A 7,306-nucleotide genomic window follows, 5' to 3' on the forward strand; every position below is an offset into this window, starting at 1 on the left:
GGAAGGACCGGCCGTGGGCAAGCACAAGTATTCATACTGTCACTCTTGCGGTTCTGTATAGTGAGGAAATGGCAGCTGAGAGACTAAATCACAGGCAGATGGTGATGTGGCTTCCCTTCTACCTGAGACTTGACCAACGTTGTTGAAACTCAAAGTTTATGCTCTTATGCCATACTCCAAGCTCTTTTGAACCAACTTGATCCTTGTATTCCAAGGAGCTACTGTTTCTTTATGAATTCTGTTTGTGAAATCACCCTCTGAAACTAAGACCAATAAACTTTAAAACATAATTTAAGCTTATTTTTAAAGACTTGGTCTCACCAAGTTGCCCAGACTGACCTTGAATGTGCTTTATATCCTGGGCAGACCTTTTAAAATAATTTAATTTATTGGTTTTTTTATAAACAGGTTGCATACATATACCCCTTCTCCCCCACCCCAGTTCTGCTGGGGTCTTCAGTGGGGTTGCTGGTAGGCCATAGTCAGTCTCTACAGGGACAGGGAAACATGCTGTCTCAGGCTATTCCCAGTCACCCTGATGATCTCACAGTCTTTCTGCCCACTCTTCTGTGATATTCCCTGAGCCTTGGTGGGCAAGATAGAGATCTGGTTTAGTGTTGCTTTCTCTGTAGACTCTGAATCTCTGTTTCTATGAAGATTGGGTGACCACAGTGTCTGTGGCCATTTCCCTGGAACTGGTTTTCAGGCTAGCTATGAGAGCAGTATTTGTGTCACTTCTATGACTTCTGAACCTGGGCAGATGAGATGGAGGTGACCCGTCTCATGGTGGACAGTTAATTCTCTCTGATTGATGTATTGTTGTTCTTCCTGCATTCTCCTCCATCTGTAAACTAGAACAGATTCTCCAACCAAAAGTGAGAATAGTTTGAATAAAAGGGAGTAAGCCTAGTCCTTAGAAAGATATATTGATGTGTATATTAATTCTTCTTACTTGAAGAGCAGTGGAGACTCTTTCTGGAGCCTATTGATTCCTGTCTAGGGAACCTGGTTTGGTTTCCAGAGCCAGATAGGAGCTCTTCCCCACTGAGTGGGTCTCATGTCCAATCCGTGAGCAGCTGGTTCCCTGCGTGGGCTATGTGCTACTATTGCACAAGTGTATACCTTGTACTTGAAAAAAAAAATCAAAAATCAAACTAAAATAGTGCAAGGAAAACAGTGTTGTTGGGCACTGGCCTAGCAGTGCATGAGGCCCTAGATTTAATGTCCAGTTTTACAAATATGTAATTATACCCACATTTCCAAAATCAATTCTCAGCTTAATTTTATAACTGGCAAGATCTCTTGCTTATTCAACCATTACTCTCCAGCTACTCTCATAGCACTTTCCAGCACTATAAGGGCTAGTTGGGAGGAAACTGGATTCACTCTCAGTTCCAGCATGATCAGTTATGTGCTGTGGCTGTAGTCAGGCTGTGTATTAGTCAGTGTTCTCTAGGGGAACAGTACTGCTAGAATGAGTTATATTTAAAAGTAACTTATTGTTTAGTTTTTTGAGTTCTTTGTAGATTCTAGTTATTAGGCTTCTGTCAGTGGTATAGCTGGCAAAGATTTTCTCCCATTCAGTGGGTAATCTATTGCCTCTGCTAATGGTATGTTTCTCTGTGCAGAAGCTTTTAAGCTTCATGAGATCCCATTGGTTGAGTGCTTGTTTAATTTCCTTGGCTACTGGCGTTTTGTTCAGGAAGTCTTTTCCCAGTCTTATATCTTGTAGAGTGCCTCCTATTTTTTTTCTTCCAGTAGTTGAAGACTTTCAGGTCTTATATTAAGGTCTTTAATCCATTTGGACTTGATTTTTGTGTATGGAGAAATGAGTGGGTCTAATTTCATTTTTCTACAAATATCCAATTTGTCCAACACCATTTGTCTTTTCTCCAGTCTACATTTCTGGCACCTCTGTCAAAGATCAAGCGGCTGTAGTTGCTTGCCCTAAGGTCTGGGTCTTCAATTCTGTTCCATTGGTTTATGTTGCTGTTTTTATTCCAGTACCAATGTGTTTTTGCCACTATGGCTTTGTAATATAGCTTTAGATCAGGTAAGGTGATACCACCAGAGGTGTTTCTTTTTTGAGGATGTTTGGATATCCTGCAATTACATATGAATTTTAAGATCATCTTTTCAATCTCTGTGAAGAATAATGCTGATTTTTTAAATTGGTTTTGTGTTAAATCTGCATATTGCTTTTCGTAGGCAGAACTAAATAGGAGGTTCTCAGCTGAAGAATTACAAATGGCTAACACACACTTCAGACAATGTTCAACATCCCTAACCATTAGGGAAATGCAAATTTAAACAACTATGAGATTCCACCTTACCCCAGTAAGGATATCAAGCATTAAAAAGTCAAATGAAAACAAATGTTGGTGAGGATGTGGAGAAATAGGAACCCTCCTTCACTGTTGGCAGGAATGTAATCTGGTACAACCACTGTAGAAATCAATATGGAGACTCCTGAAAAGGATGAATATAGAGTTACTAACAGGCCCTATTATTCCCTTACTGGGCATTTACTGTAAAAGCTCCATACATCTCAGTTTAGAGATATTTGCTCAACCATGTTGATAGCTACTCAATTCATAATAGCTAAAAACTGAAATCAACCCAGGTGCCCATCGTTGGATGAATGAATAACCAAGATGTGGTATATCTACTTCAACTCCACAGTAAGAAAAAAATGACACAATGAAATTTGTAGAAAAATGGTTGAACTTGGAACAGATCATTCTAAATGAACTCACACAATCACAGAAAGACAACCGTTGCACAATCTCACTCATCTGCAGTTCCTAACCTGGATCAGCCCAAGTTGCTAACATCACTGAATTGCATCTTGAGGCTTGGACAATAGGGAGAGTAGGGCTTGGGGGAAGGGAAAGAGTGGGGGGCACAAAAATGAACCCAAATTGGACTGGTACCATAGAATCCTATATCCTGGAAGTCAGACTTATAGGTGGAACCCTCAAGAGGACCTTAGAGGGAACACCTGAATGGAAGGGCCCTGGAAAGAATGAGAAAAGCCTAACCTCAAATTTCTCCTGTTTCTCTTTCTTCTCTGTCTTTTTCTTTTTTCTTTTCCCTTGGTGCTGACCTGTAATGCCCTGTACCAGGATATGGTCTATATCCACAATGAGCCGTTGATCAGAGAGTCCTACTACATCTCCCAAAACAAACAAGACAGACTTCTGTTAGTGCACTTGATTACTCACCAGAGGTTAATGGTAAGACCCTACCACTGAAGACACCAAACGTTGTTGGCACAGACCATGGAGAGACTAGTCTAGGATCCAGAGGAGAGCCAGTCCCCAGACAATTTAGCCCAACTAGTGCTGGAAGTTGCTACATGAGATACCAGGGGAAAGTGGCCAACATTTGCCCAAGCAACTCAAAGTCTAAGCAACTCAGAAGCAAACAACCTGATGTGATGCTCACACAAATGCAATAGTAGCACAAAGCCATGGTGGGTAACCAACTGCTCTTGGGTTGGCTAATAGATCCACTCAGTGGAAAGGAAACCATATCTGGTAATGGGAAACAAGTCAGAACCATATCCAGATAATGATTCTGCTTTCCACTCTCAAGCTCCCACCAACCTTAGACTATAAGAGTGTCTAAGCCATTTAAATTCTCCCTAGATTAATAAGTGTTATCCCATTTACCTGTGGTGACTTTATTCCCTGTTCTAGAATCTGCTTCTCTTTTTCAGACAGGAGCTGGACCTGAAGAGATAAATGACCCAGCTGAAACCACAGAGGAACTGGGGAAATGAGCAAGAGTGCTGCTTTCTTAGTGAATCTGATATCAGCACAGGGTGATGGAAATAGATAGTGAGGACACTCAACACCTACCAAAGCAGAGATCCAGAGGCTCATAGGTGCCCATCACTGAAGTAGACTTAAAATGTTCCCAGCATGACTCAGGGAATTTTGCAGAAGGGGGGCAGAAAGATTGTTAGAGCCATAGGTGGGACATTTTTCACAGAGATATTGCCTCCCCCACCCCCATAATGCATGACCCACAATCCCCATGGGATTGACCTGCATCCCCAACAAGGAAGGCCTCTTCAGAAAAGGGGCAGGAAGGAGGGAAAGGATAAACATCTGTTGTTTATAAGAAAATATGTCCATATCTATTTAAAAAAAGAGGGGGGGGGATTTACTGGATCAGCTTACAGTAGTCCAGTATCAGTAGCAGGCCTGAGAATCAAGGAACCTGGTAGCTGCTCAGTCCACGTGGCCAGGTGCCTCAGTCACAATCTGGCATTGAAGTCCTGGAGGCTTCCTGAGGAGCCACTGGTTTTCCCATCCACACGGGTCTTCAGTTGACGCTGGCCTTCAATCCATGCTGGAAGGCAGCAAGCAGCTCCAGTAGCCAAGTGGAAGGAAGGAAGGGCTCTTTTCACCCAGAGATTCCTTATTTAAAGTCCCCCTCTGAGAGGGGCCACCTGCTCTGGGCTCTGGAGAAAGGACTTCCTCCTTCAGTTAATGCTTCCTGGAAGCAACCTCAGCAGAGACCTACCCCAAAGAGATTTCTGTGAACGACAAAACAGATCAAGTTGACAACACCTTAACCATCACACAGGCCTTCTGTTTGTTTGTTTGTTTTTGTTGTTGCTTTTCAAGGTAGGGTCTCACTCTAGCACAGGCTGACCTGGAATTCATTATGGATTCTCAGGGTGGCCTTGAACTTGTGGGATCCTACCTCTGCCTTCCAAGTGCTGGGATTAAAGGCATGAGCCACCATGCCCAGCTCACACAGACCTTTTTAAAAACAATAACATATTTTAATATGGACAGCTGAGATGATACACTTGTAGCTTAAATTATATAATGCTCTTAAATATAAGAAATATTTGTTTGAAGCTAGGCATGGTGGCGCACTCGGGAGGCAGAGGTAGGAGGATCACCATGAGTTCAAGGCCACCCTGAGACTACATAGTGAATTCCAGGTCAGCCTGAGCTAGAGTGAGACCCTACCTCAGGGAAAACAACAACAACAACAACAACAACAAAAACTTGTTTTAAAAAACAACACTCTCAATTCTGTTATCTCCCTAAGTCAAATTGGCCTTTCCATTGCTAGTAAATAATCATTACAAAAAGCAATAAACTAAATAAATTTAATGTCACATTTGAAAGTGAATAAAAATATGTCTGCTAAAATATCCTTTGTGCCCTTGGTTTTAAATTTTTGACTTTGTCTTTTGTTTTTTATTTGTGGGTTTTTTAAAATTTATCTGGAAATGAGGTCATGAAAAGGACTAAACATCAATCATAATGTTTGATTTTGTCTATGTTATGTGGTATTTCATTGCCAATGTCTACCTGTTAGCCACAGCATGTTATATCCTCTGTAACATTTTCAAATATAGAGTGTTTATTGTTAGGTTGATCTGTTTGACTTGATAGAAATTAAAACTACAGCTCAGTTGATATGACTTTCTTAGCATTCAAGAAGCCCTGGATTCAGTCCCTAGCACCTCATAAAACTGGGCATAAGGGTACTGAGGCGATGACTCAGAAATTAAAAGTACTTGCTTATAAAGCTTGCTGGCCTGGGTTCAATTCTACAACAACCCACATAAAAGCCAGATGCAAAAAGTGATGTAAACATTTAATGTTCATTTGCAGTGGCAAAAGACCTTGGCTTGCTCAAACATACACATATAAATAAAAAAAATAAATAGGGTTTTTTTTTTTTTGTTTTGTTTTGTTTTTTTTTTTGTATTTTTGAGGTAGGGTCTCACTCTAGCTCAGGCTGACCTGGAATTCACTATGTAGTCTCAGGGTGGCCTCAAACTCAAGGTGATCCTCCTACCTCTGCCTTTCAAGTGCTGGGATTAAATGCTTGTGCCACCACTCCTGGCTTCATTTTTTTTATTAAATGGGCATAGTGGTACATGCCTGAAATCCCAGCACTTGGGAGGCTAAAGCAACAGGATCCAAAGTTCAAGGTCATTCTCGCCTACATAGCCAATTTGGTGCCAACCTTGACCACATGTGACCCTGTCTAAAGCAAGCTAACAAAACTAATAAACAACTGTCTATGTAAGATTGGGCCATATCAGCATTCCATCATGGACGGTAGAAGAACTCAGAAGGCCCACATCCCTTCCCGAGGAGTTACTGGCAGTTAATGGTTGCTTGGGGAAGATAACACATTTTCTTCAGTGGTGTTGCCACTGGTAAATTGACTGTGGTGTTCTGCTAAATAATTTACACATACTCAGGCAAGAAACCCTGATGATTAAATCCCAGCACTTGGGAGGCAGAGGTAGGAGGACTGCCATGAGTTCGAGGTCACCTTGAGACTCCATAGTGAATTGCTGAGCTACAGTGAGACCCTACCTTGAAAAAGAAAAGAAACCCTGATTAAACTCAGTGAACCACAAGCAAAAAACATCAAAATAAAAGATAATTTGGACAAAAAGGGATTCAGCTGAAGGGGGAGAGGGAGGTGAACAAGAGAAAGTAGTGGGAGATAAAAATGATGAAAATACATTATACACATGTACAAATATTGTCAGTAAATCAAGCAAGTTATTTTAAAAAATACATTTTTGAGTGAAATTTATCCTTGAATGGGGTTCCATAGACTTTCCACCAGCCCCCATGCCAGTAACATCTCCCTTTGGACTGTAAAGCTAGGTTCTGCTTTATGAGAAGAACTGTCTTTCACCAGGCGTGGTGGCGCACGCCTTTAATGGCCAGCACTCAGGAGGCAGAGGTAGGATTGCCATGAGTTCAAGGCCAGCCTGAGACTACATAGTGAATTCCAGGTCAGCCTGGTCTAGAGTGAGACCCTACCTTGAAAAACAAAAAAAAGGGGCTGGAGAGGTGGCTTAGCGGTTAAGCACTTGCCTGTGAAGCCTAAGGACCCCGGTTCGAGGCTCAATTCCCCAGGACCCACGTTAGCCAGATGCACAAGGGGGCACATGCGTCTGGAGTTCGTTTGCAGTGGCTAGAAGCCCTGGCACGCCCACTCTCCTCTCTCTCTCTCTGCCTCTTTGTCTCTGTCTGTTGCTCTCAAATAAATAAATAAAAATAAACAAAAAATTTTTTTTAAAAAAGAAAAACAACAACAACAAAAAAGAATTGTCTTTCTACAAGCATTCACATGAAGCCGATGAAATTTCTGCAATTCCGAGGAGCTTTATTTATTTATCACTGTGGTAATAGCAACTGATTTTCTTTCTTTTTAAAATTTTCTCTTTCTTTTTTTTTGGGGGGGGGGTTGAGATAGGTCTCACTCCAGCTCAGGCTGACATGGAATTTACTATGTAGTCTCAGGG

This window comes from Jaculus jaculus, chromosome 2 (assembly GCF_020740685.1).
Source record: "Jaculus jaculus isolate mJacJac1 chromosome 2, mJacJac1.mat.Y.cur, whole genome shotgun sequence".
Classification (NCBI taxonomy): Eukaryota; Metazoa; Chordata; class Mammalia; order Rodentia; family Dipodidae; genus Jaculus; species Jaculus jaculus.